The sequence below is a fragment of the Lithobates pipiens genome, unplaced genomic scaffold (genome assembly GCF_037356315.1).
Source record: "Lithobates pipiens isolate NorthernLeopardFrog02 unplaced genomic scaffold, aLitPip1_a1.2 Scaffold_8, whole genome shotgun sequence".
In the NCBI taxonomy this organism is placed as follows: domain Eukaryota; kingdom Metazoa; phylum Chordata; class Amphibia; order Anura; family Ranidae; genus Lithobates; species Lithobates pipiens.
Window position 1 is genome coordinate 607,971,921 of NW_027507903.1, and position 12,538 is coordinate 607,984,458.

A 12,538-nucleotide genomic window follows, 5' to 3' on the forward strand; every position below is an offset into this window, starting at 1 on the left:
AAGGATGTGCACCACGTGAGGCGCTGTGGCTTAGTTGGTGAAAGCGCCTGTCTAGTAAACAGGAGATCCTGAGTTCAAATCTCAGCAGTGCCTGCCGTGGAGTCTTTCCATTTATAACGTTTTCAGTTTTGCGCAAGCTTAATGGCAGCCTTGAGTCTCCCAAGCGTGGTAGGTTTCCAACCCAGTGCTAGCTTGAGGGAAGACCTTGCCTCCAAAGATTTGAAAAATTCTCACAAAGAGCTATCCCCCAAGTGGGGCGCTGTGGCTTAGTTGGTGAAAGCGCCTGTCTAGTAAACAGGAGATCCTGAGTTCAAATCTCAGCAGTGCCTGCCGTGGAGTCCATCCATTTCTAACATTTTCAGTATTGCGCAAGCTGAATGTCACCCCTCAGTCTCCCAAGCGTGGTAGCCCACCGACCCAGCGCTGGACCCAGGCAAGACCCTGCCTCCAACGACTTGAAAAATTCCCACTGTACATATCAGCCTATCAGGCTAAAGATCAGTCCCGGGTGCCCTTTTGAATGCAGGGGACTTATTCTTTGGAGGGAGCCCGCCTTCCCATCAACATTCTGGAGCACAGGACAATTCAGGCCTCCCTTCAATGTTGCATACCTCTTCTTCTGTGAGAACCTCAGATGGGAATCCAGTTGGACAATGCCATGGCTATGGCCTACGTCAATCACCAAGGGGGTCACCGAAGGTGGTGCCTCTCAGAAGGAAGCATATTGCCCCAGGAGGACGTGGTGCTCAGACATACTCAGTCTCCTGGCTGACTCTCCGTGCGCCCTCCCAGATTGCCGCAATCTGGCTAAGCCCTTCTCAAAAGCCACAGACAAGAAACGGCCCAAGGTTCTAGGTTACACATGACGAGGTGGCCGAGTGGTTAAGGCGATGGACTGCTAATCCATTGTGCTCTGCACGCATGGGTTCGAATCCCATCCTCGTCGGTGGTTTAGTTCGTAATCAATGTAAACGTGCTTAACGTAAAGCATTTCATGGCACAAAGGTCTTGTACACATAGAAAAAAAGGCACTGTCAACCTGGACCTAGACATTCTACCTCCCTTCCATGCCCCCTCCTCGGCCCAATCCACAGCTCTCCCCTCTGCACTCAGTCAGACCCACCCTGTCCCACTTTTGTACTCCCCTCTGTCCACAGCTTTAACTTCTGTGCGAGCCGCCCCCCCCCCCCCCCCCCCAATACCCCCCAGCTCCAGCCCCCGCATTCCTGTTACGCCCTGCACTGCCCCCTGCACCCACTCTGCACTTGACTGGGTTGCAAAGGATGTGCACCACGTGAGGCGCTGTGGCTTAGTTGGTGAAAGCGCCTGTCTAGTAAACAGGAGATCCTGAGTTCAAATCTCAGCAGTGCCTGCCGTGGAGTCTTTCCATTTATAACGTTTTCAGTTTTGCGCAAGCTTAATGGCAGCCTTGAGTCTCCCAAGCGTGGTAGGTTTCCAACCCAGTGCTAGCTTGAGGGAAGACCTTGCCTCCAAAGATTTGAAAAATTCTCACAAAGAGCTATCCCCCAAGTGGGGCGCTGTGGCTTAGTTGGTGAAAGCGCCTGTCTAGTAAACAGGAGATCCTGAGTTCAAATCTCAGCAGTGCCTGCCGTGGAGTCCATCCATTTCTAACATTTTCAGTATTGCGCAAGCTGAATGTCACCCCTCAGTCTCCCAAGCGTGGTAGCCCACCGACCCAGCTCTGGACCCAGGCAAGACCCTGCCTCCAACGACTTGAAAAATTCCCACTGTACATATCAGCCTATCAGGCTAAAGATCAGTCCCGGGTGCCCTTTTGAATGCAGGGGACTTATTCTTTGGAGGGAGCCCGCCTTCCCATCAACATTCTGGAGCACAGGACAATTCAGGCCTCCCTTCAATGTTGCATACCTCTTCTTCTGTGAGAACCTCAGATGGGAATCCAGTTGGACAATGCCATGGCTATGGCCTACGTCAATCACCAAGGGGGTCACCGAAGGTGGTGCCTCTCAGAAGGAAGCATATTGCCCCAGGAGGACGTGGTGCTCAGACATACTCAGTCTCCTGGCTGACTCTCCGTGCGCCCTCCCAGATTGCCGCAATCTGGCTAAGCCCTTCTCAAAAGCCACAGACAAGAAACGGCCCAAGGTTCTAGGTTACACATGACGAGGTGGCCGAGTGGTTAAGGCGATGGACTGCTAATCCATTGTGCTCTGCACGCATGGGTTCGAATCCCATCCTCGTCGGTAGTTTAGTTCGTAATCAATGTAAACGTGCTTAACGTAAAGCATTTCATGGCACAAAGGTCTTGTACACATAGAAAAAAAGGCACTGTCAACCTGGACCTAGACATTCTACCTCCCTTCCATGCCCCCTCCTCGGCCCAATCCACAGCTCTCCCCTCTGCACTCAGTCAGACCCACCCTGTCCCACTTTTGTACTCCCCTCTGTCCACAGCTTTAACTTCTGTGCGAGCCGCCCCCCCCCCCCCCCCAATACCCCCCAGCTCCAGCCCCCGCATTCCTGTTACGCCCTGCACTGCCCCCTGCACCCACTCTGCACTTGACTGGGTTGCAAAGGATGTGCACCACGTGAGGCGCTGTGGCTTAGTTGGTGAAAGCGCCTGTCTAGTAAACAGGAGATCCTGAGTTCAAATCTCAGCAGTGCCTGCCGTGGAGTCTTTCCATTTATAACGTTTTCAGTTTTGCGCAAGCTTAATGGCAGCCTTGAGTCTCCCAAGCGTGGTAGGTTTCCAACCCAGTGCTAGCTTGAGGGAAGACCTTGCCTCCAAAGATTTGAAAAATTCTCACAAAGAGCTATCCCCCAAGTGGGGCGCTGTGGCTTAGTTGGTGAAAGCGCCTGTCTAGTAAACAGGAGATCCTGAGTTCAAATCTCAGCAGTGCCTGCCGTGGAGTCCATCCATTTCTAACATTTTCAGTATTGCGCAAGCTGAATGTCACCCCTCAGTCTCCCAAGCGTGGTAGCCCACCGACCCAGCGCTGGACCCAGGCAAGACCCTGCCTCCAACGACTTGAAAAATTCCCACTGTACATATCAGCCTATCAGGCTAAAGATCAGTCCCGGGTGCCCTTTTGAATGCAGGGGACTTATTCTTTGGAGGGAGCCCGCCTTCCCATCAACATTCTGGAGCACAGGACAATTCAGGCCTCCCTTCAATGTTGCATACCTCTTCTTCTGTGAGAACCTCAGATGGGAATCCAGTTGGACAATGCCATGGCTATGGCCTACGTCAATCACCAAGGGGGTCACCGAAGGTGGTGCCTCTCAGAAGGAAGCATATTGCCCCAGGAGGACGTGGTGCTCAGACATACTCAGTCTCCTGGCTGACTCTCCGTGCGCCCTCCCAGATTGCCGCAATCTGGCTAAGCCCTTCTCAAAAGCCACAGACAAGAAACGGCCCAAGGTTCTAGGTTACACATGACGAGGTGGCCGAGTGGTTAAGGCGATGGACTGCTAATCCATTGTGCTCTGCACGCATGGGTTCGAATCCCATCCTCGTCGGTGGTTTAGTTCGTAATCAATGTAAACGTGCTTAACGTAAAGCATTTCATGGCACAAAGGTCTTGTACACATAGAAAAAAAGGCACTGTCAACCTGGACCTAGACATTCTACCTCCCTTCCATGCCCCCTCCTCGGCCCAATCCACAGCTCTCCCCTCTGCACTCAGTCAGACCCACCCTGTCCCACTTTTGTACTCCCCTCTGTCCACAGCTTTAACTTCTGTGCGAGCCGCCCCCCCCCCCCAATACCCCCCAGCTCCAGCCCCCGCATTCCTGTTACGCCCTGCACTGCCCCCTGCACCCACTCTGCACTTGACTGGGTTGCAAAGGATGTGCACCACGTGAGGCGCTGTGGCTTAGTTGGTGAAAGCGCCTGTCTAGTAAACAGGAGATCCTGAGTTCAAATCTCAGCAGTGCCTGCCGTGGAGTCTTTCCATTTATAACGTTTTCAGTTTTGCGCAAGCTTAATGGCAGCCTTGAGTCTCCCAAGCGTGGTAGGTTTCCAACCCAGTGCTAGCTTGAGGGAAGACCTTGCCTCCAAAGATTTGAAAAATTCTCACAAAGAGCTATCCCCCAAGTGGGGCGCTGTGGCTTAGTTGGTGAAAGCGCCTGTCTAGTAAACAGGAGATCCTGAGTTCAAATCTCAGCAGTGCCTGCCGTGGAGTCCATCCATTTCTAACATTTTCAGTATTGCGCAAGCTGAATGTCACCCCTCAGTCTCCCAAGCGTGGTAGCCCACCGACCCAGCGCTGGACCCAGGCAAGACCCTGCCTCCAACGACTTGAAAAATTCCCACTGTACATATCAGCCTATCAGGCTAAAGATCAGTCCCGGGTGCCCTTTTGAATGCAGGGGACTTATTCTTTGGAGGGAGCCCGCCTTCCCATCAACATTCTGGAGCACAGGACAATTCAGGCCTCCCTTCAATGTTGCATACCTCTTCTTCTGTGAGAACCTCAGATGGGAATCCAGTTGGACAATGCCATGGCTATGGCCTACGTCAATCACCAAGGGGGTCACCGAAGGTGGTGCCTCTCAGAAGGAAGCATATTGCCCCAGGAGGACGTGGTGCTCAGACATACTCAGTCTCCTGGCTGACTCTCCGTGCGCCCTCCCAGATTGCCGCAATCTGGCTAAGCCCTTCTCAAAAGCCACAGACAAGAAACGGCCCAAGGTTCTAGGTTACACATGACGAGGTGGCCGAGTGGTTAAGGCGATGGACTGCTAATCCATTGTGCTCTGCACGCATGGGTTCGAATCCCATCCTCGTCGGTGGTTTAGTTCGTAATCAATGTAAACGTGCTTAACGTAAAGCATTTCATGGCACAAAGGTCTTGTACACATAGAAAAAAAGGCACTGTCAACCTGGACCTAGACATTCTACCTCCCTTCCATGCCCCCTCCTCGGCCCAATCCACAGCTCTCCCCTCTGCACTCAGTCAGACCCACCCTGTCCCACTTTTGTACTCCCCTCTGTCCACAGCTTTAACTTCTGTGCGAGCCGCCCCCCCCCCCCCCCCCCCAATACCCCCCAGCTCCAGCCCCCGCATTCCTGTTACGCCCTGCACTGCCCCCTGCACCCACTCTGCACTTGACTGGGTTGCAAAGGATGTGCACCACGTGAGGCGCTGTGGCTTAGTTGGTGAAAGCGCCTGTCTAGTAAACAGGAGATCCTGAGTTCAAATCTCAGCAGTGCCTGCCGTGGAGTCTTTCCATTTATAACGTTTTCAGTTTTGCGCAAGCTTAATGGCAGCCTTGAGTCTCCCAAGCGTGGTAGGTTTCCAACCCAGTGCTAGCTTGAGGGAAGACCTTGCCTCCAAAGATTTGAAAAATTCTCACAAAGAGCTATCCCCCAAGTGGGGCGCTGTGGCTTAGTTGGTGAAAGCGCCTGTCTAGTAAACAGGAGATCCTGAGTTCAAATCTCAGCAGTGCCTGCCGTGGAGTCCATCCATTTCTAACATTTTCAGTATTGCGCAAGCTGAATGTCACCCCTCAGTCTCCCAAGCGTGGTAGCCCACCGACCCAGCGCTGGACCCAGGCAAGACCCTGCCTCCAACGACTTGAAAAATTCCCACTGTACATATCAGCCTATCAGGCTAAAGATCAGTCCCGGGTGCCCTTTTGAATGCAGGGGACTTATTCTTTGGAGGGAGCCCGCCTTCCCATCAACATTCTGGAGCACAGGACAATTCAGGCCTCCCTTCAATGTTGCATACCTCTTCTTCTGTGAGAACCTCAGATGGGAATCCAGTTGGACAATGCCATGGCTATGGCCTACGTCAATCACCAAGGGGGTCACCGAAGGTGGTGCCTCTCAGAAGGAAGCATATTGCCCCAGGAGGACGTGGTGCTCAGACATACTCAGTCTCCTGGCTGACTCTCCGTGCGCCCTCCCAGATTGCCGCAATCTGGCTAAGCCCTTCTCAAAAGCCACAGACAAGAAACGGCCCAAGGTTCTAGGTTACACATGACGAGGTGGCCGAGTGGTTAAGGCGATGGACTGCTAATCCATTGTGCTCTGCACGCATGGGTTCGAATCCCATCCTCGTCGGTGGTTTAGTTCGTAATCAATGTAAACGTGCTTAACGTAAAGCATTTCATGGCACAAAGGTCTTGTACACATAGAAAAAAAGGCACTGTCAACCTGGACCTAGACATTCTACCTCCCTTCCATGCCCCCTCCTCGGCCCAATCCACAGCTCTCCCCTCTGCACTCAGTCAGACCCACCCTGTCCCACTTTTGTACTCCCCTCTGTCCACAGCTTTAACTTCTGTGCGAGCCGCCCCCCCCCCCCCCCCCCAATACCCCCCAGCTCCAGCCCCCGCATTCCTGTTACGCCCTGCACTGCCCCCTGCACCCACTCTGCACTTGACTGGGTTGCAAAGGATGTGCACCACGTGAGGCGCTGTGGCTTAGTTGGTGAAAGCGCCTGTCTAGTAAACAGGAGATCCTGAGTTCAAATCTCAGCAGTGCCTGCCGTGGAGTCTTTCCATTTATAACGTTTTCAGTTTTGCGCAAGCTTAATGGCAGCCTTGAGTCTCCCAAGCGTGGTAGGTTTCCAACCCAGTGCTAGCTTGAGGGAAGACCTTGCCTCCAAAGATTTGAAAAATTCTCACAAAGAGCTATCCCCCAAGTGGGGCGCTGTGGCTTAGTTGGTGAAAGCGCCTGTCTAGTAAACAGGAGATCCTGAGTTCAAATCTCAGCAGTGCCTGCCGTGGAGTCCATCCATTTCTAACATTTTCAGTATTGCGCAAGCTGAATGTCACCCCTCAGTCTCCCAAGCGTGGTAGCCCACCGACCCAGCGCTGGACCCAGGCAAGACCCTGCCTCCAACGACTTGAAAAATTCCCACTGTACATATCAGCCTATCAGGCTAAAGATCAGTCCCGGGTGCCCTTTTGAATGCAGGGGACTTATTCTTTGGAGGGAGCCCGCCTTCCCATCAACATTCTGGAGCACAGGACAATTCAGGCCTCCCTTCAATGTTGCATACCTCTTCTTCTGTGAGAACCTCAGATGGGAATCCAGTTGGACAATGCCATGGCTATGGCCTACGTCAATCACCAAGGGGGTCACCGAAGGTGGTGCCTCTCAGAAGGAAGCATATTGCCCCAGGAGGACGTGGTGCTCAGACATACTCAGTCTCCTGGCTGACTCTCCGTGCGCCCTCCCAGATTGCCGCAATCTGGCTAAGCCCTTCTCAAAAGCCACAGACAAGAAACGGCCCAAGGTTCTAGGTTACACATGACGAGGTGGCCGAGTGGTTAAGGCGATGGACTGCTAATCCATTGTGCTCTGCACGCATGGGTTCGAATCCCATCCTCGTCGGTAGTTTAGTTCGTAATCAATGTAAACGTGCTTAACGTAAAGCATTTCATGGCACAAAGGTCTTGTACACATAGAAAAAAAGGCACTGTCAACCTGGACCTAGACATTCTACCTCCCTTCCATGCCCCCTCCTCGGCCCAATCCACAGCTCTCCCCTCTGCACTCAGTCAGACCCACCCTGTCCCACTTTTGTACTCCCCTCTGTCCACAGCTTTAACTTCTGTGCGAGCCGCCCCCCCCCCCCCCCCCCCCCAATACCCCCCAGCTCCAGCCCCCGCATTCCTGTTACGCCCTGCACTGCCCCCTGCACCCACTCTGCACTTGACTGGGTTGCAAAGGATGTGCACCACGTGAGGCGCTGTGGCTTAGTTGGTGAAAGCGCCTGTCTAGTAAACAGGAGATCCTGAGTTCAAATCTCAGCAGTGCCTGCCGTGGAGTCTTTCCATTTATAACGTTTTCAGTTTTGCGCAAGCTTAATGGCAGCCTTGAGTCTCCCAAGCGTGGTAGGTTTCCAACCCAGTGCTAGCTTGAGGGAAGACCTTGCCTCCAAAGATTTGAAAAATTCTCACAAAGAGCTATCCCCCAAGTGGGGCGCTGTGGCTTAGTTGGTGAAAGCGCCTGTCTAGTAAACAGGAGATCCTGAGTTCAAATCTCAGCAGTGCCTGCCGTGGAGTCCATCCATTTCTAACATTTTCAGTATTGCGCAAGCTGAATGTCACCCCTCAGTCTCCCAAGCGTGGTAGCCCACCGACCCAGCGCTGGACCCAGGCAAGACCCTGCCTCCAACGACTTGAAAAATTCCCACTGTACATATCAGCCTATCAGGCTAAAGATCAGTCCCGGGTGCCCTTTTGAATGCAGGGGACTTATTCTTTGGAGGGAGCCCGCCTTCCCATCAACATTCTGGAGCACAGGACAATTCAGGCCTCCCTTCAATGTTGCATACCTCTTCTTCTGTGAGAACCTCAGATGGGAATCCAGTTGGACAATGCCATGGCTATGGCCTACGTCAATCACCAAGGGGGTCACCGAAGGTGGTGCCTCTCAGAAGGAAGCATATTGCCCCAGGAGGACGTGGTGCTCAGACATACTCAGTCTCCTGGCTGACTCTCCGTGCGCCCTCCCAGATTGCCGCAATCTGGCTAAGCCCTTCTCAAAAGCCACAGACAAGAAACGGCCCAAGGTTCTAGGTTACACATGACGAGGTGGCCGAGTGGTTAAGGCGATGGACTGCTAATCCATTGTGCTCTGCACGCATGGGTTCGAATCCCATCCTCGTCGGTGGTTTAGTTCGTAATCAATGTAAACGTGCTTAACGTAAAGCATTTCATGGCACAAAGGTCTTGTACACATAGAAAAAAAGGCACTGTCAACCTGGACCTAGACATTCTACCTCCCTTCCATGCCCCCTCCTCGGCCCAATCCACAGCTCTCCCCTCTGCACTCAGTCAGACCCACCCTGTCCCACTTTTGTACTCCCCTCTGTCCACAGCTTTAACTTCTGTGCGAGCCGCCCCCCCCCCCAGCTCCAGCCCCCGCATTCCTGTTACGCCCTGCACTGCCCCCTGCACCCACTCTGCACTTGACTGGGTTGCAAAGGATGTGCACCACGTGAGGCGCTGTGGCTTAGTTGGTGAAAGCGCCTGTCTAGTAAACAGGAGATCCTGAGTTCAAATCTCAGCAGTGCCTGCCGTGGAGTCTTTCCATTTATAACGTTTTCAGTTTTGCGCAAGCTTAATGGCAGCCTTGAGTCTCCCAAGCGTGGTAGGTTTCCAACCCAGTGCTAGCTTGAGGGAAGACCTTGCCTCCAAAGATTTGAAAAATTCTCACAAAGAGCTATCCCCCAAGTGGGGCGCTGTGGCTTAGTTGGTGAAAGCGCCTGTCTAGTAAACAGGAGATCCTGAGTTCAAATCTCAGCAGTGCCTGCCGTGGAGTCCATCCATTTCTAACATTTTCAGTATTGCGCAAGCTGAATGTCACCCCTCAGTCTCCCAAGCGTGGTAGCCCACCGACCCAGCGCTGGACCCAGGCAAGACCCTGCCTCCAACGACTTGAAAAATTCCCACTGTACATATCAGCCTATCAGGCTAAAGATCAGTCCCGGGTGCCCTTTTGAATGCAGGGGACTTATTCTTTGGAGGGAGCCCGCCTTCCCATCAACATTCTGGAGCACAGGACAATTCAGGCCTCCCTTCAATGTTGCATACCTCTTCTTCTGTGAGAACCTCAGATGGGAATCCAGTTGGACAATGCCATGGCTATGGCCTACGTCAATCACCAAGGGGGTCACCGAAGGTGGTGCCTCTCAGAAGGAAGCATATTGCCCCAGGAGGACGTGGTGCTCAGACATACTCAGTCTCCTGGCTGACTCTCCGTGCGCCCTCCCAGATTGCCGCAATCTGGCTAAGCCCTTCTCAAAAGCCACAGACAAGAAACGGCCCAAGGTTCTAGGTTACACATGACGAGGTGGCCGAGTGGTTAAGGCGATGGACTGCTAATCCATTGTGCTCTGCACGCATGGGTTCGAATCCCATCCTCGTCGGTAGTTTAGTTCGTAATCAATGTAAACGTGCTTAACGTAAAGCATTTCATGGCACAAAGGTCTTGTACACATAGAAAAAAAGGCACTGTCAACCTGGACCTAGACATTCTACCTCCCTTCCATGCCCCCTCCTCGGCCCAATCCACAGCTCTCCCCTCTGCACTCAGTCAGACCCACCCTGTCCCACTTTTGTACTCCCCTCTGTCCACAGCTTTAACTTCTGTGCGAGCCGCCCCCCCCCCCCCCCCCCCCAATACCCCCCAGCTCCAGCCCCCGCATTCCTGTTACGCCCTGCACTGCCCCCTGCACCCACTCTGCACTTGACTGGGTTGCAAAGGATGTGCACCACGTGAGGCGCTGTGGCTTAGTTGGTGAAAGCGCCTGTCTAGTAAACAGGAGATCCTGAGTTCAAATCTCAGCAGTGCCTGCCGTGGAGTCTTTCCATTTATAACGTTTTCAGTTTTGCGCAAGCTTAATGGCAGCCTTGAGTCTCCCAAGCGTGGTAGGTTTCCAACCCAGTGCTAGCTTGAGGGAAGACCTTGCCTCCAAAGATTTGAAAAATTCTCACAAAGAGCTATCCCCCAAGTGGGGCGCTGTGGCTTAGTTGGTGAAAGCGCCTGTCTAGTAAACAGGAGATCCTGAGTTCAAATCTCAGCAGTGCCTGCCGTGGAGTCCATCCATTTCTAACATTTTCAGTATTGCGCAAGCTGAATGTCACCCCTCAGTCTCCCAAGCGTGGTAGCCCACCGACCCAGCGCTGGACCCAGGCAAGACCCTGCCTCCAACGACTTGAAAAATTCCCACTGTACATATCAGCCTATCAGGCTAAAGATCAGTCCCGGGTGCCCTTTTGAATGCAGGGGACTTATTCTTTGGAGGGAGCCCGCCTTCCCATCAACATTCTGGAGCACAGGACAATTCAGGCCTCCCTTCAATGTTGCATACCTCTTCTTCTGTGAGAACCTCAGATGGGAATCCAGTTGGACAATGCCATGGCTATGGCCTACGTCAATCACCAAGGGGGTCACCGAAGGTGGTGCCTCTCAGAAGGAAGCATATTGCCCCAGGAGGACGTGGTGCTCAGACATACTCAGTCTCCTGGCTGACTCTCCGTGCGCCCTCCCAGATTGCCGCAATCTGGCTAAGCCCTTCTCAAAAGCCACAGACAAGAAACGGCCCAAGGTTCTAGGTTACACATGACGAGGTGGCCGAGTGGTTAAGGCGATGGACTGCTAATCCATTGTGCTCTGCACGCATGGGTTCGAATCCCATCCTCGTCGGTGGTTTAGTTCGTAATCAATGTAAACGTGCTTAACGTAAAGCATTTCATGGCACAAAGGTCTTGTACACATAGAAAAAAAGGCACTGTCAACCTGGACCTAGACATTCTACCTCCCTTCCATGCCCCCTCCTCGGCCCAATCCACAGCTCTCCCCTCTGCACTCAGTCAGACCCACCCTGTCCCACTTTTGTACTCCCCTCTGTCCACAGCTTTAACTTCTGTGCGAGCCGCCCCCCCCCCCAGCTCCAGCCCCCGCATTCCTGTTACGCCCTGCACTGCCCCCTGCACCCACTCTGCACTTGACTGGGTTGCAAAGGATGTGCACCACGTGAGGCGCTGTGGCTTAGTTGGTGAAAGCGCCTGTCTAGTAAACAGGAGATCCTGAGTTCAAATCTCAGCAGTGCCTGCCGTGGAGTCTTTCCATTTATAACGTTTTCAGTTTTGCGCAAGCTTAATGGCAGCCTTGAGTCTCCCAAGCGTGGTAGGTTTCCAACCCAGTGCTAGCTTGAGGGAAGACCTTGCCTCCAAAGATTTGAAAAATTCTCACAAAGAGCTATCCCCCAAGTGGGGCGCTGTGGCTTAGTTGGTGAAAGCGCCTGTCTAGTAAACAGGAGATCCTGAGTTCAAATCTCAGCAGTGCCTGCCGTGGAGTCCATCCATTTCTAACATTTTCAGTATTGCGCAAGCTGAATGTCACCCCTCAGTCTCCCAAGCGTGGTAGCCCACCGACCCAGCGCTGGACCCAGGCAAGACCCTGCCTCCAACGACTTGAAAAATTCCCACTGTACATATCAGCCTATCAGGCTAAAGATCAGTCCCGGGTGCCCTTTTGAATGCAGGGGACTTATTCTTTGGAGGGAGCCCGCCTTCCCATCAACATTCTGGAGCACAGGACAATTCAGGCCTCCCTTCAATGTTGCATACCTCTTCTTCTGTGAGAACCTCAGATGGGAATCCAGTTGGACAATGCCATGGCTATGGCCTACGTCAATCACCAAGGGGGTCACCGAAGGTGGTGCCTCTCAGAAGGAAGCATATTGCCCCAGGAGGACGTGGTGCTCAGACATACTCAGTCTCCTGGCTGACTCTCCGTGCGCCCTCCCAGATTGCCGCAATCTGGCTAAGCCCTTCTCAAAAGCCACAGACAAGAAACGGCCCAAGGTTCTAGGTTACACATGACGAGGTGGCCGAGTGGTTAAGGCGATGGACTGCTAATCCATTGTGCTCTGCACGCATGGGTTCGAATCCCATCCTCGTCGGTAGTTTAGTTCGTAATCAATGTAAACGTGCTTAACGTAAAGCATTTCATGGCACAAAGGTCTTGTACACATAGAAAAAAAGGCACTGTCAACCTGGACCTAGACATTCTACCTCCCTTCCATGC

General features: G+C 53.1%; 30 non-coding genes across 30 annotated transcripts; all 30 read left to right on the forward strand.

Moving 5' to 3' along the window:
• The first annotated feature begins 19 nt into the window (after positions 1 to 19).
• On the forward strand, positions 20 to 93 carry TRNAT-AGU (transfer RNA threonine (anticodon AGU)). The gene has a single exon. It is a non-coding gene; the product is annotated as a tRNA-Thr (tRNA).
• A 162-nt stretch (positions 94 to 255) lies between these two features.
• Positions 256 to 329, forward strand: TRNAT-AGU (transfer RNA threonine (anticodon AGU)). The gene has a single exon. It is a non-coding gene; the product is annotated as a tRNA-Thr (tRNA).
• Positions 330 to 864: 535 nt separating this feature from the next.
• On the forward strand, positions 865 to 946 carry TRNAS-GCU (transfer RNA serine (anticodon GCU)). The gene has a single exon. It is a non-coding gene; the product is annotated as a tRNA-Ser (tRNA).
• A 352-nt stretch (positions 947 to 1,298) lies between these two features.
• TRNAT-AGU (transfer RNA threonine (anticodon AGU)) lies at positions 1,299 to 1,372 on the forward strand. The gene has a single exon. It is a non-coding gene; the product is annotated as a tRNA-Thr (tRNA).
• Positions 1,373 to 1,534: 162 nt separating this feature from the next.
• On the forward strand, positions 1,535 to 1,608 carry TRNAT-AGU (transfer RNA threonine (anticodon AGU)). Its single transcript has one exon. It is a non-coding gene; the product is annotated as a tRNA-Thr (tRNA).
• Positions 1,609 to 2,143: 535 nt separating this feature from the next.
• On the forward strand, positions 2,144 to 2,225 carry TRNAS-GCU (transfer RNA serine (anticodon GCU)). The gene has a single exon. It is a non-coding gene; the product is annotated as a tRNA-Ser (tRNA).
• Positions 2,226 to 2,574: 349 nt separating this feature from the next.
• Positions 2,575 to 2,648, forward strand: TRNAT-AGU (transfer RNA threonine (anticodon AGU)). The gene has a single exon. It is a non-coding gene; the product is annotated as a tRNA-Thr (tRNA).
• A 162-nt stretch (positions 2,649 to 2,810) lies between these two features.
• Positions 2,811 to 2,884, forward strand: TRNAT-AGU (transfer RNA threonine (anticodon AGU)). The gene has a single exon. It is a non-coding gene; the product is annotated as a tRNA-Thr (tRNA).
• A 535-nt stretch (positions 2,885 to 3,419) lies between these two features.
• TRNAS-GCU (transfer RNA serine (anticodon GCU)) lies at positions 3,420 to 3,501 on the forward strand. Its single transcript has one exon. It is a non-coding gene; the product is annotated as a tRNA-Ser (tRNA).
• A 345-nt stretch (positions 3,502 to 3,846) lies between these two features.
• On the forward strand, positions 3,847 to 3,920 carry TRNAT-AGU (transfer RNA threonine (anticodon AGU)). Its single transcript has one exon. It is a non-coding gene; the product is annotated as a tRNA-Thr (tRNA).
• Positions 3,921 to 4,082: 162 nt separating this feature from the next.
• TRNAT-AGU (transfer RNA threonine (anticodon AGU)) lies at positions 4,083 to 4,156 on the forward strand. The gene has a single exon. It is a non-coding gene; the product is annotated as a tRNA-Thr (tRNA).
• A 535-nt stretch (positions 4,157 to 4,691) lies between these two features.
• On the forward strand, positions 4,692 to 4,773 carry TRNAS-GCU (transfer RNA serine (anticodon GCU)). The gene has a single exon. It is a non-coding gene; the product is annotated as a tRNA-Ser (tRNA).
• A 352-nt stretch (positions 4,774 to 5,125) lies between these two features.
• On the forward strand, positions 5,126 to 5,199 carry TRNAT-AGU (transfer RNA threonine (anticodon AGU)). Its single transcript has one exon. It is a non-coding gene; the product is annotated as a tRNA-Thr (tRNA).
• A 162-nt stretch (positions 5,200 to 5,361) lies between these two features.
• TRNAT-AGU (transfer RNA threonine (anticodon AGU)) lies at positions 5,362 to 5,435 on the forward strand. The gene has a single exon. It is a non-coding gene; the product is annotated as a tRNA-Thr (tRNA).
• A 535-nt stretch (positions 5,436 to 5,970) lies between these two features.
• Positions 5,971 to 6,052, forward strand: TRNAS-GCU (transfer RNA serine (anticodon GCU)). The gene has a single exon. It is a non-coding gene; the product is annotated as a tRNA-Ser (tRNA).
• A 351-nt stretch (positions 6,053 to 6,403) lies between these two features.
• Positions 6,404 to 6,477, forward strand: TRNAT-AGU (transfer RNA threonine (anticodon AGU)). Its single transcript has one exon. It is a non-coding gene; the product is annotated as a tRNA-Thr (tRNA).
• A 162-nt stretch (positions 6,478 to 6,639) lies between these two features.
• On the forward strand, positions 6,640 to 6,713 carry TRNAT-AGU (transfer RNA threonine (anticodon AGU)). The gene has a single exon. It is a non-coding gene; the product is annotated as a tRNA-Thr (tRNA).
• Positions 6,714 to 7,248: 535 nt separating this feature from the next.
• Positions 7,249 to 7,330, forward strand: TRNAS-GCU (transfer RNA serine (anticodon GCU)). The gene has a single exon. It is a non-coding gene; the product is annotated as a tRNA-Ser (tRNA).
• A 354-nt stretch (positions 7,331 to 7,684) lies between these two features.
• TRNAT-AGU (transfer RNA threonine (anticodon AGU)) lies at positions 7,685 to 7,758 on the forward strand. Its single transcript has one exon. It is a non-coding gene; the product is annotated as a tRNA-Thr (tRNA).
• A 162-nt stretch (positions 7,759 to 7,920) lies between these two features.
• TRNAT-AGU (transfer RNA threonine (anticodon AGU)) lies at positions 7,921 to 7,994 on the forward strand. The gene has a single exon. It is a non-coding gene; the product is annotated as a tRNA-Thr (tRNA).
• A 535-nt stretch (positions 7,995 to 8,529) lies between these two features.
• On the forward strand, positions 8,530 to 8,611 carry TRNAS-GCU (transfer RNA serine (anticodon GCU)). The gene has a single exon. It is a non-coding gene; the product is annotated as a tRNA-Ser (tRNA).
• Positions 8,612 to 8,945: 334 nt separating this feature from the next.
• On the forward strand, positions 8,946 to 9,019 carry TRNAT-AGU (transfer RNA threonine (anticodon AGU)). The gene has a single exon. It is a non-coding gene; the product is annotated as a tRNA-Thr (tRNA).
• A 162-nt stretch (positions 9,020 to 9,181) lies between these two features.
• On the forward strand, positions 9,182 to 9,255 carry TRNAT-AGU (transfer RNA threonine (anticodon AGU)). Its single transcript has one exon. It is a non-coding gene; the product is annotated as a tRNA-Thr (tRNA).
• A 535-nt stretch (positions 9,256 to 9,790) lies between these two features.
• Positions 9,791 to 9,872, forward strand: TRNAS-GCU (transfer RNA serine (anticodon GCU)). Its single transcript has one exon. It is a non-coding gene; the product is annotated as a tRNA-Ser (tRNA).
• Positions 9,873 to 10,225: 353 nt separating this feature from the next.
• On the forward strand, positions 10,226 to 10,299 carry TRNAT-AGU (transfer RNA threonine (anticodon AGU)). Its single transcript has one exon. It is a non-coding gene; the product is annotated as a tRNA-Thr (tRNA).
• Positions 10,300 to 10,461: 162 nt separating this feature from the next.
• TRNAT-AGU (transfer RNA threonine (anticodon AGU)) lies at positions 10,462 to 10,535 on the forward strand. Its single transcript has one exon. It is a non-coding gene; the product is annotated as a tRNA-Thr (tRNA).
• A 535-nt stretch (positions 10,536 to 11,070) lies between these two features.
• Positions 11,071 to 11,152, forward strand: TRNAS-GCU (transfer RNA serine (anticodon GCU)). Its single transcript has one exon. It is a non-coding gene; the product is annotated as a tRNA-Ser (tRNA).
• Positions 11,153 to 11,486: 334 nt separating this feature from the next.
• On the forward strand, positions 11,487 to 11,560 carry TRNAT-AGU (transfer RNA threonine (anticodon AGU)). Its single transcript has one exon. It is a non-coding gene; the product is annotated as a tRNA-Thr (tRNA).
• A 162-nt stretch (positions 11,561 to 11,722) lies between these two features.
• Positions 11,723 to 11,796, forward strand: TRNAT-AGU (transfer RNA threonine (anticodon AGU)). The gene has a single exon. It is a non-coding gene; the product is annotated as a tRNA-Thr (tRNA).
• A 535-nt stretch (positions 11,797 to 12,331) lies between these two features.
• TRNAS-GCU (transfer RNA serine (anticodon GCU)) lies at positions 12,332 to 12,413 on the forward strand. The gene has a single exon. It is a non-coding gene; the product is annotated as a tRNA-Ser (tRNA).
• Positions 12,414 to 12,538: the final 125 nt, after the last annotated feature.